This window comes from Sciurus vulgaris (genome assembly GCF_902686455.1).
Source record: "Sciurus vulgaris genome assembly, chromosome: 2".
NCBI classification, from domain to species: Eukaryota; Metazoa; Chordata; class Mammalia; order Rodentia; family Sciuridae; genus Sciurus; species Sciurus vulgaris.
This window is the reverse complement of record NC_136462.1, coordinates 131,165,199-131,187,696: the sequence shown is the minus strand read 5'-3', so window position 1 is coordinate 131,187,696 and position 22,498 is coordinate 131,165,199. Positions and strand designations below refer to the sequence as shown.

The 22,498-nt window shown below is 35.1% G+C and overlaps 1 long non-coding RNA gene across 1 annotated transcript in view; it reads left to right on the top strand.

Moving 5' to 3' along the window:
- The first annotated feature begins 18,134 nt into the window (after nucleotides 1-18,134).
- LOC306650462 overlaps nucleotides 18,135-22,498 on the top strand; it is a 196,169-nt gene continuing 191,805 nt past the window's right edge. The window contains exon 1 of the long non-coding RNA XR_013760931.1: nucleotides 18,135-18,153. This is a non-coding gene — a long non-coding RNA (uncharacterized lncRNA). The remainder of the gene's footprint in view (nucleotides 18,154-22,498) is intronic.

Here is a 22,498-nt window from a genome sequence, read left to right as displayed (position 1 = left end):
TTGTATGAAAAGCTTCTCCTGAAGGCAGTATATTGTTGGTTCCTTTATAAAAATCCAATCTGCCAGTCCATGTCTTTTGATTAATTAGTTTAGATCATTAACATTTAGGGTAATTATTGAGATACAATTTGTATTCCTGGCTATGTTGGTTTATTTCTGGTTTTTAAATTGACTTGGTTTCTCCTTTGATTGGATTTTCCTTTAGTGAAGTTTGTCTCTTTGCTGTCTTTCATTCTTGTTTTTAAGTTCCTCCTCAAGGAATATTTTGCTGATAATGTTCTGTAGGGCAGGCTTTCTAGTTGTAAATTCTTTTAACTCTTGTTTGTCATGGAAGGTTTTCATTTCATTATCGAATCTGAAGCTTAATTTTGGTGGATATTATTCTTAGTTGGCATCCATTATATTTCAGAGCTTTGTAAACACTGTCCCAAGATCTTTTAGCTTTGAGTGTTTGGATTGGGAATTCTGCTGAAATCTGAATTGGTCTTCCCCTGTATTTAATCTGATACTTTTCTCTTCCAGTCTTTAAAATTCAATCCTTATTTTGTATGCTAGGCATTTTCATTATAATGTATCTTGGTATTTATCTGTTATAATTTTGTATATTTGGTGTCCTGTGAACCTCTCTTGTATTTGATTTTCCATTTTATTCTTCATGTTTGGGAAAGTTTCTGATAAGATTTCATTAAGAAGATTTTACCTTTCTTTGGTTTGTGCCTCTGTGTTTGTTTCTCTGTCCCAATAATTCTTAAATTTGTTCTTTTCATATTATCCCATATTTCTTGGAGTTTTTGTTCATGGTTTCTTATCATCTTTACTCTGTGATCAACTTTGTCTTCAAGATTACATATTTTGTTTCCATTGCCTGAGGTTCAGTCTTCCAAGTGATCTAATCTGTTGGTCATGCTTTCTAATGAGTTTTTAATTTGGTTTATTATTTTCTTCATCTCAAGGATTCCCATTTTTTTTAGAATATCTATCTCATTACTGAAGTAGTCGTTTGCTTCCTGTATTTACTCTCATAGCTCTTCATTTAAGTGATGTTTTGTTGCCTGCATTTGCATTCTTACATCACCCTTTACTTTGCAGATTTTTAAAATTATGTACATTCTGACTTCCTTCTCTGACTTTTCTTCTACTGTGCTGTTAATAGATTCTATTATTGTAGCCCTTGCTTTGTTTGGGGCACTTTCTTCCCTTGTTTTCTCATGTTGTTCATGTGTCTTCCTCTCTAACAGTGTGGATCTGAGGTATTACAGTTTTCACCCTATAGATTTGTAGTGTCCTTGCAGGTTTCCAACATCTCACCTTTAAGGGGGAGATCAGTATTAACAGCACCCACTGGCAAACAACATGCAGCTTTAAACAAAATAACCCCTATTAAGGCATTTACAGTTTTGTCACAATAAACAGAAATGATATGTTTGATTATTGTCTACAATATAAACCATAGGTTTGCCCTAGTGTCTATAGTTTCTAATGGTGGACAAGAAGAGAAAGGGTTGTATGGTATGATGTTTATAAGGTAGGAAGTGAGAATATAGAGGTATTAGATCATGGGAAGAGTGAATAAAGAATAAATAGAAGTTTACTATTAGCAGGAGGGAAGAGAGAAAGGACATTTCAAGTGTAATCAACCCTGGAGGGGCCATGGTGATGGACCTCCAGGAACTGGCTTCTGTCTGTAGATGAATGTGGCCAAATCCCTAGTTGTCAGCAGTGGCAGAATCAAACATGTAGGTGCCTTGATGTTCGGGTATCAAATCCAGGCCAGTGTCCTATGATGGAAGATGCCCAACTAAAAATGATAGTGGCAGCAGTGGAGGTAATCCAAGATGGTGGCTGAGGTTTCCCAGAATGGAGCTGATTGCTTTAAGAGATGGGGCTGTGAGGGCAGGCTGTGTGGTGGAATTAGGCAGCCTGTTCAAATATGCAGCACTGTGGTGGGCATTGTTGTGGTAGGCCTCCAGTCCCTGTCTGTTGTCCCAAGGTGGAGGCTACCACATGGTGGGGGGGGCTATGGTGGTGGCTGCAGTGTCCCAAGAAGGAGGCGGCCCTGGTGACCTATGGAAAACCACAGCATGGATGATTTCTGTATAGAGGGTGAGCATGGTCACTCCTCGGCTCATTTTTAATTGCAGATTGCTAATATTTTTTGTAAGGATATTTTCATCTATGTTCCTCAGGGATATTGTTCTGTATGTTTCTTTCCTTGATGTGTCTTTATCTGGTTTTGGTATTGGGGAATACTAAATTTGTAATATGTATTTTGGAGTGTTCCCTTATTTTTCATTTTATAAAATAATTGGAGATATATTTACACTAGTGATTTAAAGGGCTGGTAGATCTCAGCTAGGAATCTATCTGGTCCTGGAATTTAGTTTGTTGGAGTAATTTTTCTTACTCCTTCAGTCTCATAGCTTGATATTGGTATGTTTAAGTTTTCTACACCCCATTATTTCAATTTGGTTAGGTCATATGTACTTAGACATTTGTTAAATATCTTCCATATTATGCAATTTAATGTGATCTAAGTTTTCAAGAATCCCTAATTACTCTCAGGGCTTCAGAAATGTCTGTGTTGATATACTCTTTTGTAGCTAATTCCGTTGATTTGAATTTTCCCTTTCTTTCTTCTGGTAAATTTACCTAAGTGTTTATTATTATTTAAATTTTCAAAGAGCCAAATCTTTGTCACATTGATTCTTTATATTTTTATTTCTCCATTTCATTAACTCAGCTCTGATTGGAATTATTTTCTGTCTTCTACTCATTGTGGAAACAGTTCTTTTCAGTTTTTCAAGCAACATGAAGCATTAGTTTCTTTAATTAAGTCACACGAAGTTATAAACTTTTAATTTTTATCAGTTTACATTTTTTTTACTTACTTACATTACTTTGTTCATAGTGTTCCACAATTTTGAGATGTTGTTTCTCTCTTCCCATCTGAGTCTAAGACATTTTAAATTTCTACTTTCAATTTTCCATAATCATTCCTCATTTAAAAGAATATTGTGTAATTTCCATGTTATTTATATGTTTTACTGTTTTTAATTTTTATTTTCACTCCATTATGTTCTGATAAAATCCAAAGAATATTGCTTTTTAGATATTTGGTAAGATTTGCTTTGTGACCTACTTTAAGTCTCTTTTGGAAAAGATTCCATAAACTACTTTGAAGAAAGAGATTTCAGTTTTTGTTGGATTAAGTATACTAGAGATGTCCCATGGATTCATTTGATTTGTTTTGTTATTGTGAGAAGTATCTTTGCTGATTTTTATGTCTCAATAAAATTTCCTAGTAGTGTGTTGAAATAATCAAGTGTTATTTCATACTTACTCTCATTTGTTTGTTTTGCTGGATTCTCTTTCTTCCTTTTCTCCACATAACACCCATCTCTGCTGGTTCCTCTTACATTCTTCCTGTGGTATTTGCTTCTGGCTTCCCTCTCTCCCTCATGAACATCATGTCATTCACTATTTCTGTTCTCTCGTTATCCACTATTTGAGATTGTAAATCCTTTTGGAAGGTTTTCTGTTTATACTGTAGACAGTGATTGAACTCGTTATTTCTGTTTATAGTGGGAGGACAGTGAACTCCTTGGTGGAAGCTATTATATTTGAGGCTGTATATAGTTTGCACTGGGTTTTGTTGGTGTTGGTCTCAGTTTTAAAGGTGGGATACTGGAAATCTTTCGGGACAATACAGGTCTACAGGGTAAAATCTGTCCTGTCTCAGATCCCTAAAACTAGATGGGAAAACACACAAGCAACATGAAAAAACAAGAGAACAAAATGCCACAAAGAAACCAAGCTGTCACAATAAGAGAATATACTGAAAACACAGTGGAAGAAATGTCCTAGAAGGAGTTTAGAATGTACATAGTTAAACAGATCTGCAAAGTAAGGGATAGTGTAAAGAATGAAATCAAAGAAAAAATACAGGAAGTGAAACATCACTTCAATAAAGAGTTAGAGAATGTAAAAAAAAAAAAAACACACAAGCAGAAATGCTTGAAATGAAGGAATCAATAAACCAAAGTCAATGGAAAGCATCACCAACAGACTAGACCATTTTAAAGACAGAACTTCAGACAATGAAAACAAAATATTTAATATTGAAAATAAAGTTGACCATGCAGAGATGGTAAGAATCCATGAAAAATACTTCCAAGAATTATGGGATAACATGAAAAGACCAAATATAAGGGTTGTTGAGATAGATGAAGGATCAGAGATACAAACTTAAGGAATGCACAACTATTCAATGACATAATATCAGAAAATTTCCCAAGCCTAAAGATTGACATGGAAAATCAAATACAAGAGGCTTATTCCTGTAAGCCCAAATGTACAAAACTAGAGCTGAACCACACAAAGACACAATATAATGAAAGAGTAAAATACATAAGGATAAAATCTTAAAGGCCATGAGATTTAAAAACAGCAAATTACATGTACTTGAAAAGCAATTCAGATCTCAACTGATTTTTTTTTAAACCCAGACCCTCAAAGCATGGAACACCATGCTTTCAAGCTCTAAAAGAAAATTGATATCAACCAAGAATTTGATATCCAGAAAAATTAAGTTTCAGATTTTAAGGTGAAGAAAACCCTTTCATGATAAATAAAAGGTAAAATAATTCACAATTAGAAAGCCATCACTACAGAACATTCTCAACAAAATATTCCATGATGATGAAGTGAAAATAAAAAAGTGAAAACCAGCAAAGGGAGGAACTACCTAAAGAAATAGTCAAAGGAGAAACTAAATCAAATTAAAAGCCAGAAATAAACCAAAATGACTGAGAATACCAGTCATATCTCATTAATAACCTTGAATATTAGTGGTCTAAACTTATCAATCAAAAAACATAGACTTGCAGATTGGATTAAAAAAGAAGACTGAACAATATGCTGTCTCCAAGAGACTGACCTCCTAGGCAAAGACATTCACAGACTGAAGGTGAAAGGATGGGAAAAAAAAAAAAATCACTCATAAGGGTTGTGTAAATAAGCAGAGGTAACCATTCTCATAGCAGATAAAGTGTACTTCAAGCCAAACTTAATCAGGGACAAAGAATTTCATTTCATTTGACTGATGGGAATTACATACCAACAAGACCATAACAATTGAACAATTGTACATATTTATGCCCCATTTAATGGAACATCTATGTATGTCAAACAAAGCCTTCTCAATTTCAAGAACAGAATAGACTACAACACAATAATACTAGGTAACTTTAAAACACCTCTCTCACTACTGGTCAGATATTCTAAACAAAAACTAAATAAAGAAAATGTAGAGCTAAGTAATATAATCAATAATTTAGACTTAACAGACATATATAGACTGTACCATCCATTGATGAGCGAATACACTTTTTTTCTCAGAAGCACATGGATCATTCTCTAACACAGATCATATCTTACACCACAAAAAACTCTCAGTAAATACAAAAAATTGGAGATAATCACCCCATGTTTTATCAGATCATAGTGGACTGAAATTAGAAATGAAGGATAAGATAAAAAAATAAAAGCCACTGTAACACATAGAGACTGAACAATATACTATTGAAGGGTGAATGAATATAGAAGAAATCAAGGATTAAATGAAAAAATACTTAGAGTTAAATGGGAATACAGGTATGTCATACCAAAATCCCTGTGATAAAATGAATACAGTACTAAGAGGAGTTTATTGCATTGAGCTCATTTATTAAATGAATAAAAAGTCAACAAGTAAATGATGTAACATTACATCTAAAAGTCCTAGAAAAAGAACAAATCAATGCCCAAAACAGTAGAAGACAGGAAATAATTAAAAGCGGAACTGAAATCAATGAAATGGAAACAAAAGAAACTATTGAAAACATGACAGAACAAAAAGTTGGTTCTTCAAAAAAAATCAATAAAATTGATAAATCCCTACCCACACTAATAAAAGAGAAAAAGAGAGAAAACCCAAAATTACTAAAACATGTGATGAAAAAGGAAATATCACAACAGACACAACTGAAATACAGAAAATAATTAGAAACTATTTTGAAAATGTATACTCCAATGAAATATAAAATATTGAAGACATTGACAATTTTCTAGAGACATATGACCTACCTAAACTGAATCATGAAGTTGCACATGATTTAAACAGAACAATTTCAAATAATAAAATTAAAAACAACATTAAAAGTCTACCAATTAAGAAAAGCCCAGGACTGGATGAATTATCAGTAGAGTTCTACAAGTCTTTCAAAGAAGAATTAACACGAGAATCCCTGAAATTATTCCATTAAATAGAAAAGGAGGGATCCTTTCTAAACTAATTCTGTGAGGCTAATATCACCCTGATACCAAAACCAAAGACACATCAAGGAAAGAAAACTTCAGACTAATATCCCTATGAACATAGATGCAAAAATCCTTAACAAAATTCTGGCAAATCACATACAAAAACATATTAAAAAGATAGTACACCACGATCAAGTGTGACTCATCCCAGGGATGCAGAGTTGGTTCAACATATGGAGATCAATAAACATAATTTATCATATCAATAGACTTAAAAACAAGAATGATAATGTTATCTCAGTAGAAGCACAAAAAGCATTTGACAAAATACAGCACCGCTTCATGTTCAAAGCTCTAGAAAAACTAGGGATAGTAGGAATACACCTCAACATTGCAAAAGCCCTATATGATAAACTGAAGTCCAACATACTTCTAAATGGACAAAAACTGAAAGCATTCCCTCTAAAAACTGGAACAAGAGAAGAATACCCTCTTTCACCTCTTTTATTCAACATTGTCCTTGGAACTATAGCCAGAGCAATTAGACAGACCAAAGAAATTAAAGTTATACAAATAGGTAAAGAAGAATTCAAACTATCATTATGTTCCAATGATATGATTTTATATTTAGAAGGTCAAAAATTTTCCACCAAAAATCTTCTAGAACTAATACATGATCTCTGCAAAGTAGGAGGACATAAAATCAATACCTATAAATCAAATGTATTCCTATACATTGGTAATGAATTTACTGAAAGAGAAACAAAAAACACTACCCCATTCACAATCACATCAAAAATAAAATAAAATACTTGGGAATCAATCTAACAAAAGAGGCAAAAGACCTGTACAATGAAAACTACAGAACACTAAATGAAGGAATTGAAGAAGACCTTAGAAGATGGAAAGACCTCCCATGCTCCTGGGTAGGCAGAATTAATATTTTCAAAATGGTCTTACTATGAAAAACATTACACAAATTTAATGCAATTTCTATTAAAATTACAAAGACTTTTTCATAGAACTAGACAAAGCAGTCATGAAATTCATTTGGAAAAATAAGACCCAGAATAGCCAAAGCAATCCTTAGCAAGAAAAGTGAAGCAGCAAGCATCACTATACCAGACATCAAATTATTCTATAGAACTATAGGGATAAAAACAGCATGGTATTGGCACCAAAATACAGAGGTAGACCAGTGGTATGGATTAGAAGGCACAGAGACAAACTCATATAAATATAGGTATCTTATATGAGACAAAGTGCCAAAAATATTCACGGGAGAAAAGATAGCATATTCAACAAGTGTTGCTGGGAAAAATGGAAAGCCACATATAGCAAAATGAAATTATACCCCTATCTTCCATCCTGATTGAAACTCAAATCAGTGTGAATCAAAGACTTAGTCATAAAACAGAGACTCTGTGACTACTAGAAGTAAAAGAAGGCCCAAATCTTCCCCATGTTGACCTAGGACCTGAGTTCCTTAACAAAATACCTAAAGTGCAGCAAGTTAAATCAAGAATCAATAAATTGAATGGACTCAAATTGAAAACCTTCTCAGTAAAAGAAACAATGAATAACCTGAAGAAAGATCCTATAGACTGGGAGAAAATATTTACCCTATGCACTGCAGGCCAAGAATTAATCTCTAAGCTATATAAAGAACTCAAAACAATTAACACCAAAATAAATTTAAAAAAAATAAATAAATATTCCAATTGACCAATAAATATGTAAAATATTTCAACATCTCTAGCAAATACAGAAATGCAAAGCAAAACTAGTCTAAGATTTCATCTCACCCCATTCATAATGGCAACTTTCAAGAAAACAAGCAACAATAAATATTGATGAGGATGTGGGGAAAAAGGCACACTCATACATTGTTGGTGGAAATTCAAAATGGTGCAACCATTATGGAAAGCAGTATGGACATTCCTCAGAAAACTTGGAATGGAACCACCATTTGACCCAGGTATCCCATTCCTTGGTTTATTCCAAAGGACTTAAAATCAACACACTACAGAGACACAGGCACATGAATGTTTATGTCAGCTCAATTTTCAATAGCTAAATTCTGGAACCAAACTGGATTCCCTTCAAAAGATGAATGATAGGTTTTCAAGATGGCAGACTAAGAGGGTGACTGCATTTCATGTCACTCCAGGACTCAGAATTCAAGAGGAGGTATTGACAGACTCGGGACCAGCTCAGAGCCAACAGGTGAGTCTCTCCCACTGGGCAAGGCTCCCCAGACAGGGTGGTAGTCCTGGAACACAGGGACTTTGTGGAGTAGAGTTGCCCAGTGAGACTTCCCCACTGGAACTGTGAACCCAGATAACCAGGAGCATTGTAGAGGAGGGGGTTGCTCAGCAAGAGGCTTTGGTGCAGAGCCAGGGTCCCAGGACCAGGCAGCAGGACTGGACCACAGGTAGCTTCTTGGAGGAGGGGCTGCCCAGTGAGATGCTTTGGCACAGAGCAAGGCTCCCTGGCTAAGCTGGTAGTTCTGGACCCCAAGGAAAATTGCAGAGGAGGGCTGCCAGCCCACGTGGTAGATCTGGAATGAAGGGAATTTCTCAAAGGAGACCTGCCAAGTGCAACTTCCCCGCTGAGTGAGTCTTCCCTAGAAGGTGAGGCTTTCCTACCAGTGTGGTAGAATCAGAGACATAGTCCCAGGCCAGCCATGCCCCAGCCAGCAGTCTAGTTCCCCTTTTGGCTGGCCATTGGTCAACAAGTGGAGGCACCTCTGCCCACCAGCAGGGAATATACCTCACCTAAAGGACACCACCCCTAGAAGGGCAGTTTCCTTGTGGAGAACTGCATTATCAAGTTCCTCCAAGACTTCAGGCTACTGAAGGCTAGGATTTAAGTTATTGGAAATCTACAGGGACAATAGAAGTCAATAGAGGAAATCTGCAATATCTCAGTGTCACTACTAAAGGGATAGATACATGACCAATATGAGAAAACAGGGAAGAAAATGTCCCAAACAAACCTAGATGATACAGCAATAAAATCCATTGACAGCATGGCAGAAAAAATGTCAGAAAGGGAGTTCAGAATGTACATAATGAAAATGATCAGAGAAGCAAATGATGAGAGGAAAGAGCAAATTCAGGCTTTGAATAATTGCACCAATCAACAGTTAAAGGAGCAAATGTGGTAAGAAAAAAATATCATTTCAATAAAGAGTTAAGATACTGAAAAAAAAATTCCTTGAAATGAAGGAAACAATAAACCAAATTAAAAATTCCATAGAAAGCATAACCAATAGGATAGAACAACTGAAAGACAGAACCTCAGACAGTGAAGACAAAATATTTAATCTTGAAAAGAAAGTTGACCAAACAGAGAAGGTGGTAAGAAATCATGAACAGAATCCACAACAAATATGGGATATCACGAAAAGGCCAAATTTAAGAATCATTGGGATTGAGGAAGGCACAGAGAACAAACCAAAGGAATGAACACTCTATTCAATGAAATAATATCAGAAAATTTCCCAAACCAGAAGAATGAAATGGAAAATCAAATACAAGAGGCTTATAGGACTCCAAAAATACAAAATTACAACAAATTCACATCAAGGCACATTATAATGAAAATACCTAACATACAAAATAAAGACAGAATTTTAAAGGCTGTGAGAGAAAAGAATCAAATTACATTCAGGGAGAAACCAATACAGATATCGGCAGATTTTTCAATCCAGACCCTAAAAGCTAGAAGGGCCTGGAACAACATTTTTCAAGTTCTGAAAGAAAACGAATGTCAACCAAGAATCTTATACCCAGCAAAACTTACCTTCAGATTTCACGATGAAATAAAATCCTTCCATGATAAATGAAAGTTAAAAGAATTTACAAAAAGAAAGCTGGCACTACAGAACTTTCTTAGCAAAATATTCCATGAGGAAGAGATGAAAAATAATGATGTAAATCAGCAAATGGAGGAACTACACTAAAGCAATAGACAAAAAAAGGAGAAACCAAGCCATGTCAAAAAACAAAAATGAGTCAAATAACCGGGAATATAAATCATATCTCAATAATAATCCTGAATGTTAATGGTCTGAATTTATCAATCAAAATACACAGACTGGCAGATTGAATTAAAAAGATAGATCAAACAATATGCTGCCAGCAAGAGAAACATCTCATAGAAAGAGATACCCACAGACTACAGGTGAAAAGATGGGGGGAAACATACCATGCACGAGGACAAGGCAAAAAAGCCAGAGTATCCATCCTCATATCAGATAATGTGGACTTCAAGCCAAAGGTAGTCAGAAGGAATAAAGAAGGACATTTCATACTTCATAAGGGAAGTATAAATCAGTAAGACATAACAATCATAAATATCTATGCCCCAAACAGTGGCTCATCCATGTACCACAATCAAATCCTTCTCAATTCCAGGAATCAAATAGACCACAACACAATAATACTAGGTGATTTTAACACACCTCTCTCACCACTGGACAGATTTTCCAAACAAAAATTGAGTGAAGAAACCATAGATCTCAATAACACAATCAATAATTTAGACTTAATGGACATTTATAGAATATACCATCCAACAAAGAGCAAATACATTTTCTTCTCAGCAGCACATGAATCCTTCTCTAAAATAGAGAGCTAATGTTAGCAAGTACAAGAAGATAGAGATTCTACCTTGTATTCTCTCACATCATAATGGATTGAAATTAGAAATAAATGACAAAATAAAAAACAGAAACTACTCCAACAACTTGAGAATAAACAATATTCTATTGAATGACAAATGGATAACAGAAGACATCAGGGGAGAAATAAAATTTCTTAGAGGTAAACAAGAACAAAGATACATCATATCAAAATCTCTGGGACACTATGAAAGCAGTTCTTAGAGGAAAATTTATTTCATGGAGTGCATTCAATAAAAAAAGAAATGTCAACAAAAAACGACCTAACACTACAGCTCAAAGCCCTAGAAAAAGAAGAACAGATCAACACCAAAAGTAGTAGAAGACAGGAAATAGTTAAAATCAGAGCTGAAATCAATGAAATTGAAACAAAAGAAACAATAGAAAAAAATGACGAAATAAATAGTTGGTTCTTTGAAAAAATAAACAAAATTGATAAACCCTTAACCACACTAACAAAGAAAAGGAGACAAAAAAATTCAAATTACTAAAATTTGGAATGAAGAAGGAAATAGCAAAATAGGCAAGAGTGAAATACAAAACATAGTTAGAAGCTATTTTGAAAATCTATACTCCAACAAAATGGAAAATCTCGAAGACATCAACAGCTTTCTACAAACATATGAATTACATAAACTGAAACAGGAGGACTTACACAATTTCAATAGATCAATTTCAAGTAATGAAATAGAAGAAGTCATCAAAAACCTACCAACAATAAAGAGTCCAGGACCAGGTGGGTTCTCAGCCCAGTTCTACAAAACCTTTAAAGAAGAGCTCATTCCAATACTCCTTAAAGTATTCCATGGAATGGAAGAGGAGGGAACCCTTCCAAACTCATTCTATGAAGCCAATATCACCCTGATACTTAAACCAGACAGAGACACATTGAGGAAAGAAAATTTCAGACCAATATCCTTAATGAACATCGACACAAAAATTCTCAACAAAACTTTACCAAATCGCATACAAAAATATATGAAAGAGGGGCTGGAGCTCAGTTGGTAGAGTGCTTCCCTTGCAAGCATAAGGCCCTGGGTTCAATCCCCAGCACCAACAAAAAAAAAAAAAAAAAAAAAAAAAAAAAAAAACCTATTACAGGACTGTGGTTGTGGCTCAGTGGTAGAGCACTTGCCAAGCACATGTGAGGCACTGGGTTGGATCCTCAGCACCACATAAAAGTGATTAAGTAAAATAATGGTATAAAAATATATATGAAAGAGATAGTGCACCATGATCAAGTGGGTATTATCCCAGGGATGCAACGGCGATTCAACATCTAAAACAATAAATAATATTCACCATATGAACAGACTTAAAGGTAAGAATCACATGATTATTTTAGTAGATGCAGTAAAAACATTTGATAAAATACAACACCCCTTCATGCTCAAAACACTAGAAAAAAATAGGGATAGTAGGAACATCCCTCAACATTGTAAAGGCTATCTATGCTGAGCCCATGGCCAACATCATTCTAAATGGTGAAAAACTGAAAGCATTCCCCCTAAAAACTGTAACAAGGCAGGGATGACCTCTTTTACCACTTCTGTTCAATATTGTCCTTGAAACTCTAACCAGAGCAATTCAACACACCAAATAAATTAAAGGATAGGAACAGGAAAAGAACTCAAACTATCCCTATTTGCTGATGATATGATTATACATTTAGAGGAGCTGAAAAATTCCACCAGATAACTTCTAGAACTCATAAATAAATTCAGTAAAGCACCAGGATATAAAATCAATACTCATAAATCTAATGCATTTTTATTCATAAGTGATGAATCCTCTGAAAGAGAATTTAGGAAAACTACTCCATTTACAATAGCCTCAAGAAAATAAAATTCTTGGGAATCAGTCTAACAAAAGAGGTGAAAGACCTCTACAATGAGAACTACAGAACACTGAAGAAAGAAATTAAAGGAAACCTTAGAAGATGGAAAGATCTCCCATGTTCTTGGATAGGCAGAATTAATATTGTCAAATGGTCATACTACCCAAAAGTCTATACAGATTTGATGCAATTCCAATTAAAATCCCAATGATGTACCTTACAGAAATAGAGCAAGCAATTATGAAATTCATCTGGAAGAATAAGAAACCCAGAATAGCTAAAGCAATCCTCAGTAGAACGAGCAAAGCAGGGGGTATTGCAATACCAGATCTTCAACTCTATTACAAAGCAATAGTAACAAAAATGGCATGGTATTGGCACCAATATAGACAGGTAGATAAATGGTACAGAATAGAGGACATGGACACAAACCCAAATAAACACAATTTTCTCATACTAGACAAAGGTGCCAAAAATATGTAATGGAGAAAAGATAGCCTCTTCAACAAATGATGCTAGGAAAACTGGAAATCCATATGCAACAGAATGAAATAAAAATCCCTAAATCTCACCCTGCACAAAACTCAACTGAAAATGGACCAAGGACCTTGAAATCAGACCAGAGACCCTGCATCTTATAGAAGAAAAAGTAGGTCCAAATCTTCAATATGTTGGCTTAGGATCAGATTTCCTTATCAGGACTCCAATAGCACAAGAAATAAAAGCAAGAATCAATAACTGGGATAGATTCAAACTAAAAAGTTTTCTCTCAGCCAAGAAACTATCAGCAATGTGAAGAGAGAGCTTACAGAGTGGGAGAAAATTTTTGCCACTCATACTTCAGATAGAGCACTAATTTCCAAAATATATAAAGAACTCAAAAAACTCTATACCAAGAATACAAATAACCCAATCAACAAATGGGCTAAGGAAATGAGCAGACACTTCACAGAAGATCTACAAGCAATCAACAGATATGTGAAAAAATGTTCAACATCTCTAGTAATAAGAGAAATGCAAATCAAAATGACCCTTAAGATTCAATCCACCCCAATTAGAGTGGCCATTATCAAGAATACAAGCAACAATAGGTGTTGGTGAGAATGTGTGAAAAAAGGCACCTCATACATTGCTGTTGGAGTTGCAAATTTGTGCAGCTACTCTTGAAAGCACTGTGGAGATTCCTTAGAAATCTTGGAATGGAACCACCATTTGACCCAGCTATCCCACTCCTTGGCCTATACCCAAAGTACTCAAAATCAGCATACTATAGTAATGCAGGCACATCAATGTTCATAGCTGCTCAATTCACAATAGCCAGATTGTGGAGCCAACCTAGATACCCTTTCATTGATGAATGGAGAAAGAAACTGTGGTATGTATATGCAATGGAATATTATTCATACAGAAGAATAAAATTATGTGATTTTTAGGTAAATGGATGAAGTTGGAGAATATTATGCTAAGTGAGATAAGCCAATCTCAATAAAACAAAGGCCAAATGATCTCACTGATAAGTGGATGATGATACATAAGGGGTGTGGAAGGGTGGTCAGAATGGAGGAAGGAGAGACTTTATAGAGGCAAAAGAGGGTGGGATGGGTTGGTGGGAAGGAAAAAAATAACAGAATGAATCAACCCCTTTACCCTATGTAAATGTATGATTACACAAATGGTATGCCTCTACTTCATGTACATTCTGAGAATCAAGATGTACTCCATTGTTTACAATAAAATTAAATTTAAAAAAGATGAATGATAAAGAACATGTGATATATATAAGTACATATTTATATATGTATAATGTAGGCACACACATTTATATATATTTTACCCTGTTTTTTAAAAAAATGGAATATGAAATTCTGGCATTTGCAGGTAAATGGATGGCATTGGAGAATATAATGCTAAGCAAAAAGAGCCAGAACCTAAATCCCAAAGCCCGAATGTTTTCTCTGATATGTGGTTGCTAATTCACAGAAAGGGGGTGGGCATATGGAAGAATAAATTTACTTCATATTAAGTAGAGGGGAGTGAAAGGAGAGGAGGGGATACGGGAGAAGGAATGATAGTAGAGTGAAAAAGACATTATTACCTCATGTACATGGATGACTGCATGACTGATGTGATCCTACAATATATATAATCAGAAAAATGAGAGATTTTACTCCCTTTATGTATGATCTATCAAAATGTATAAATGCCTTCTACTGTCATGTACAATAAATTGGGACAAATAAAAAATATAAATGAGCAATAAATCATAAAAGAACCAAATAAAAATTCTGGAAAACATAATATGTAAATGAAAATAAAATATAGTGTCAATAGGAGGGTTGATTAAGCAACTGAAGGAAGGTATGAACATGAAAACAAGTCATTTGAAATTATTCTCTTAGAGGAGTGAAAAGGGAAAAAGTCAAAATGAGTGACCAAAAAGTTTTCTGAATTGTCATTCATTGTCAGGAGGGCCAAGTGTGCCTTATGGAAATACCTAAAATAGAGTTAAAGGTGTACAAAGCTCTTTTAAATACACCACTGAAAATTACCCAAATATGAAGAAAGTTGTAGTTATTCAGTTACTTAAGCTCAAAATTCTCCATGAGATTCAACTGGGGGTTTTCAGTGAGACATGTTACATTGAAACACTAAAATGAAGGCAAAAATATTTTTGAAAACATTAAGGAAAAAAGACATCACAGCAAAAAATTCCCCATCAAGTCTGTTGGCAACAGATCTGCTATTTTTCTGCTGCCATTATTCTTCTTCCCCCACCCCATTTTACAATCCATATTGTCAGCCAGATTGACAAGAACATTCTCGTCAGTCATTTGTCTGTTATTAGCCTGCAAACTACTTAAAAATAGCTCTCCCACCATTTTCTTTCTGTCTCCTCCTCACTTTCATGCTCTCTCTTCCTGGCTTTCACTCTCTCTCTTGCATGCACCTACTCTCTCTTTCTTTTCCTCTCATTTTCTCTTTATCACCCTGCAGGGAGACACTCTGCCTGTTTGCTTAATAAAATCTCTTGTGTAAGTTCCCGTGCCTGGAGTGGTTTCTGGGTGCTTTCATTGGTGCCATGACTCAGATGGGCTCTTCTACTGCCACCTAGGTGGGTGGAATCCCATCTGACACCCCAGAGTCCCAGATACTGGTCTCATATTCCTATCACCCAGATGCTCTCCTCCACATCCACCACCAGCTTTAGATTGGTCGCCTTCAACACTCCTATGCTGACCTGAGATGAGATCATTGATTGTATAGCACCCTTGAAGTGGTTGAGGAGTGAGGATTCCCCCAGATGTGACTTTTACAATTGTGGCTGGCCCCCTTAGTTGACCTTATCTGATGGGTGAGTCCCTGATCTTTATGATGGATGTTCTCTCTCAGGGTTGAGGCTTCTCTTTACAATTGCTCTCGAAAATCCTGATGTCAGGTCCTCAACTCTCTTGGCTTTTGCCAGGCCACCCTGATGTTTGGGTGATGACCCCATCACTGTGCTGCCTTCTTGTCTCCAGCCAACTAGTCTGTGACCTCAAGACACCTTGGACACTGGCTCAGTTGTATCAGTCTCCACCATGGGATCTAGGTCCTCCACTCAAGCAGATTCACCCCTGGGGTGTGTACTAGACAATCTTAAACCCCTTTACCTGAACTTCTCCCTAGTTAATCAATCCAAAATGACCACATAATGGCACACAACTTTTGTGAGGCAGTGGGCAGATGGAAAGGGATTCCTTATCTTCAAGTTTTTTCTTTCTTGTGCTTCTTTGCTCTTCCTGCACACTTGAACACCTCCTTTTGGCTTAAACCCTCTTAAACCCTCCTCCTCCAACTTTGATTCAGCTAGAAAACCACCCCCATACCAGTCTGCTGCAGCAAAGGCCTCTCCAGTCCCTGCTCCTCCATCTCCTTTGCACCATTCTGTTTCTGCTTCCGTTACCTTGCCCAGCCCACCAATCCTCCTGCCACGAGGTCCTGTGCACATACTCTAGCTCCCCATGGGAGATGGCTGGTGTGGAGGGAGTAACCCTAATCAGCCCAACAGCCAGTGGTGTGTTGCAGTAAGGAGTATGATATAGCAGCCCCATTCCTCACAAGTAGTGGGAGATAATGTTTCATATTTTTCCGCATCCAAACCTGATCTGATTACTAATCAGAAAAAAGGGTTAAGAAGCCCTAGGCAATTTCCCCTGCCTAGCATTGCTGAAGCCTGCATTGGAATGCAGCAGGTTCAGTGAGGGACCAACCTAGACTGAGAAAAAAAAAGTGTCCATTTTAAACTTCTCCTAAGCTGTAACACAGAACTAACTCACTCTTTTTCTCTTTCTCTCCCTCTCACCCCTTCTCTCTGTCTCCTTTCTCTTTCTCACTCTCTCATGCTATAATTAATGGTCACTATCACTTTTTCTTCTAGGACTCTAGTTTTGTTTTTCCTAAATTATATATTTTTTTGGGCTCACAATTTTGATTTTACATACCTAGGTTAATGATGTTTTGATCAGTTCTAGTTTTATTCAACTCTAGAGTTATTTTTGAGCATCTGTAACATTGCAATGGAGATAAAAGCTACAAGGCCTTTGCTTTTGTGTTATGTGTACATCATATGTCAAATGTTGTGTTGTCTATGTATGTACCTGCTAACAAAATTGACATAAATAACAAGCATTCATAAAATTAAAATTTAAAATGTCTTTGAAATTACTTACCTCATAAGTCTCTAGGTGGTCAAATTAATATCTATAAAATGTCTAATATTAATTGTTCCTAGGACTTTTCTTCAATAGGAAAGAGGCAGCAAATACTGTTCAGAACACTTGTCTAATGTCTTGTTTTTTACAGAAGAATAAGTGAATTAGATTTGATATGTATGGGATTACTCAAGTATGTTTGTTAGAGACATCTGATTAATTTACAAAGATAAAGTGCTAACTGTTGAATAACAATGAGTACTCTTAACTCTTTAAATTCCATGGTACAAAATAAACATTATTGGTGTTTTCATAGATTGGTGAATATAAAGGTTTTAAAATTGCTTTGTGTCATCACAAAGGTAACTAAGAGTTAAGTCCTAAATGGTACAATTCTGTATACAAAGGATTCCAAAAAATTTCAATTGTGTTTCAATTAGAGTATTGCATGTAGCATAAAGTATTTCATATTATTAAAATGGAGTATATTATCTAAATTCAGAAATTTTGTGTAAGAGTTATTTCAAAATGTGAACAAAAGTTAGAAAAGAGAAAATAAAAGTTTCTGGGTATTTAAATATATTTAGTAGAAGGGAAAAGACATGAGGGTCAAAGTAAGCACTAAGAAAGTCTGTGTGTAAGTAAAGGGCAAATTTCAATAAGTTTGCATGTAATTAAGTTGGTTATATGTATGTGAGACAATCAGTTAAACCTATTTAAGGTTTTACCCTAAGGTCAAATATTAATGGCCTGATAGAAATCAAAATTTAATCTTATGTTAAAATGACAAGGATTTCTTTAAAAACACTAATTTACTCTGAACATTGTGTCTGTTAAATATTATTATTTAGAGCAATTAGTCTTAAAAATTGGGGTTCATACAATTATGGTTAAACAACAACTGTTAGAGTATTATACTACATTACAGTGCCTAAATTTTTCTTTAAAAACTTAATTTAGTTAATATAAAAGTATCAAGGTAATTGTGGATTGGTCATTCTTTGTATATTAAATGTGTTCATATTTTCCAGGTATACAAGCCTTTAAAGCAGAAAATTTATCAAGCTGTTATTCTCCAAATAACTTGTCTATAATGGTAATTTTAAACTTATAAAAATAGCAAATTTTATTGGGGACTTATGTACATCATTTAAGAGTTTATGACAGGACCTGTTATCAATAGGGTATATATAAAATTTGTTACTTTTTATGAGATAAAATTTTTTTAATGTAAATGAATTTCTAAAAGTTAGTGAGAACTTGATTTGTTTAAAGGTCAATATTGTGAAACATAAAAACATTTTGCCACTTTGATACAAAAGGAAAGTTAAAAGTTCTCTCAGTCTTTCTTTGATTCATGTTTTAGATATAATGTTAAGTTGTGTTAACTAATGTTCACATAGACTCAGGGAACAATATATGTAAACTTCTTAAAATTTTAAGAAAGGGGCAAGGATCAGCATCAGAATTAGAACACTTTACCCAAGAATTGTAAGGAGCCACACTTTACCTGAAATAAGGCTCTGCCTCCCACCCTGCTGCATTTCAGAATGGCTCCAACATAAGCCAGACTTCACCTTATTTAAAGTTATATTCAAAAGATAGGTTTTTGTTGTAAAATTACTATGATCTCAGCCAAAATTTATCAAGCTGCTTTTCTCGAGCTCAGCCAAAATTCAAGATAGCTATTACACAAACTAAATGTTTTACTGTTGGTGACTCCATTTTGTATTTTCCTTGTAAACTCTATAACTGTTGCCTGATTAATTTTTTTTGCATAATTACTGCTTCAAGAGAAAACGCCATAAATTAACTTGAAATAGTAAGCCATCACTGATAGGACAGATAATATAGACCCTGGTTAGATAAAAGGGGATAAATGATGGTAAAGTCATAGACATTGAAATTAAAGTCCAGTACTCTTACTTTATGACTGGTGATACTAACTTGCTGAATGTTTAAAATCAAACTTAGAAATTGAGATTAAATACAGAGGTCAAGAAAAGCCAGTTTTTGGCTCTTGTCCTCAGAGTCAGCCTCAATCCTGGGAATGGGAGAGCTTCTCTAAAGAGCTTTTGCAACACTGGGTCACATGACCTCCCAATCAGGGAGATTAATGAGAGCACTAGAGGAAGAAAAGCCAACCAGTGCACCTGCTGCAAAGAGGAGGGCATTGAAAAAGGGAGACATCCCTGATACTTCCAAAGGAAGCCACCTCATCAAGAAAACCGTACCTAGCAAATGGCACTATAGGAGCTAAGAAGCTTCTCTCTCAAATTCTCCATGAGTAACCCCTGTGGGAACTCACCTGACATTTAACAACAGATAGGAACAAGGTCAATTTCACCAGCTTGGTCTTGAACACCTAGCAAAACAGCTAAAACCAAAACATAGCCATTCCTGGGCATTTAAAAGAAGAAACATTAGTTAAACATAACTTAAGATGTACACTTATGTTAGCCCCAAGAATAAGTAAAACTGGAAGCTAACAAAGAGATTCTTAGGCAGAAGTGACTGATAACCATTAAGAGAAACTGCCAAAGTGAGAAATTTTTGGTCATTTTAACATCTACAGATCTTCCTAAAGAGATCCATGCCTGCTAAATTGTCTACAGATGTTCCAACAAGATCAGATACACAAGTTCTAGAGTTGGTGGACACAAACAAGTTCACCAATCAATTGACCAGTCAGTGGCTTCTCCTCCAAGACTACCAGACCCTGATGCCAAAAGCCAAGACCTGTGATTTACTATTGACACCTCTGGCTCCAAAAAGTCTGCTCCCAGTAAAGTCCTGCCTAATCCTCTTTTTTTTTTTTTTTTTTTTTACAGGAATGAGAATCTTTGCCCCCTAACCTGTAGGAAGAAGCTACAGAAGAAAGACCATCATCCCACCCCCAGTATCTATAAAAACAAAAAGGGAGGAATGTTGGCATCAGATCTGCTATTTTGCTGCTGCCATTGTTCTCCCTCCCCCACACCATTTTACAATCCAGATTATCAGTCTGTGGACATCTCAGCCAGCTATTGGTCCGCTTGTCAGCCTGTGAACGTACTTGTCAGTCATTGGTCTGTTACTAGCCTGTGAACTACTTAAGAATAGCTCCCCCACCATTTTCTCTTTCTCTCCTCCTCACTTTCATGCTCTCTCCTCCTGGCTTTCACTCTCTCTCTTGCATGTGCTTTCTCTCTTTTCCTCTCATTTTCTCTCTCTTACCCTGCAGGGAGACACTCTGCCTTTTTGCTTAATAAAATCTCTTGCATGAATTCCTGTGTCCAAAGTGGTTTCTGGGTGCTTTCAGAGTCTATCATTGATTTTCTCAAAAAGTATTTGCAAGCCAGGGAAGAATGAGATGTGTTCAATGTGCTAAAAGGGAAAAATAAATATTTCCCAAATATTTACTCAGCAAAGCTATCTTCAGAATCAATGGAGAAATACTAATTTTCCCAGAAAAAAAAATGAAGGAGTTCACAGCACTAGACCTGCCTTACAATAAATACAAAAGCTAGTTATTTAAGATGGAATAAAAACAAATACTAACTAGTAAAATAAGACAATATGAAAGTCCAAAAAATTCTGGTAACAAATAAGTAAATGGTCAAATTCAAATTAGTTAAAGGATGTAATGATGGATTATAAATAACTTGTGATTATAGTGCCAAACATATAAGACAAGAGCATTAAAATTAACTATGCAAAGAAATTTGTTAAAGGATACACACTAGAAAAAGATATCTGTGGCATTAAAATGGGAAGGAGGAATAAAAATGTAGAGAGGTGTGCATGATAAAATTTACATTGCTATCAGTTTAAGATAGTTTAAGATAACTCTGAAATGCTTTTTGTAAGTTTCATGGCAGTCCCAAAGCAATATTTCATATCATGTCCACAGGAATAAAAGAACAAACAGAACATATCATTACAGGAAATTATCAACTCATCAAATCACTAAGGAATATAGCTCAAGAGGATACAAGTGACTAAGGAAGTTAAAAAAGCATAAAACAACAAACAAATGGAAATAGTGTTTTCTTAGCTATCAATAATTTGTGTAGAAGAAAATGGTTTAAATTTTTCCATCAAAATTCATAAATTGGCTGAAAAGATTTAAAAAGACCCAGGTATGACTTACCTGAAAGAGACTTATTTAGATTCTAAGGGTACATACAAGAAAATAAAGGGATTTAAAAAAGAAATTGTATGGAGATAGAGTCAAAAAAGACAGGAGTATCTATTCTTATATCAGGTAAAATAGATTCTTAAATAAATTTTAGTCGTATAAGCAAAGAAGGTACTGTGTAAAGACAAAAGGGATGATTCATCAAGTAGACATAAAAATTACAAATATATATGAACCCAACATTGTAATTCCTAGGTATACAGCAGATATTAATAGATATGATTGTTGAAATATACAGTGGAATTCAATACCACAACTTGAAAAATGGATAGATCACCTAAGATGAAAATATTGGGCTTCAGTTATACTTCATCTCAAGGGAATTGACAAATATCTACAGAACTTTTGTATAAAATCAATAGAATTTAAATCCTTCCAAGTGTGCACATCAAATTGTCCAGGATAGAGCATATGTTGGTTCAGGGTAGAAGTTAGAATCTCACAGAATTTTAAAAGATTGAAATTATGTCAAGTAGATTTTCAAACTACAGTGACAGGAAACTAAAAATCAATAACAGAAGAAAAACTTAAAATTGTGTGTGTATCCGTGGGACACTACTAAAAACAATTAACATGTAATGGATTGAAGAGAGATATGTGGAGTGGAGGGAGGGCTTTGGGAGGTGAAGTGAGGCAAGGGGGAAAGTGCTGGTGACCGAATTGGAGAAGATTGTGTTTCATGCTTTTTGATTATGCCAGAGGGTATCCTGGTGTTGTACTTAACTAAAAATAATTTAATAAAAAAACAGCATGAAAAATATATGAAGCCACACATTCCTGAACAACCAACAGTTACACAAAAAAAT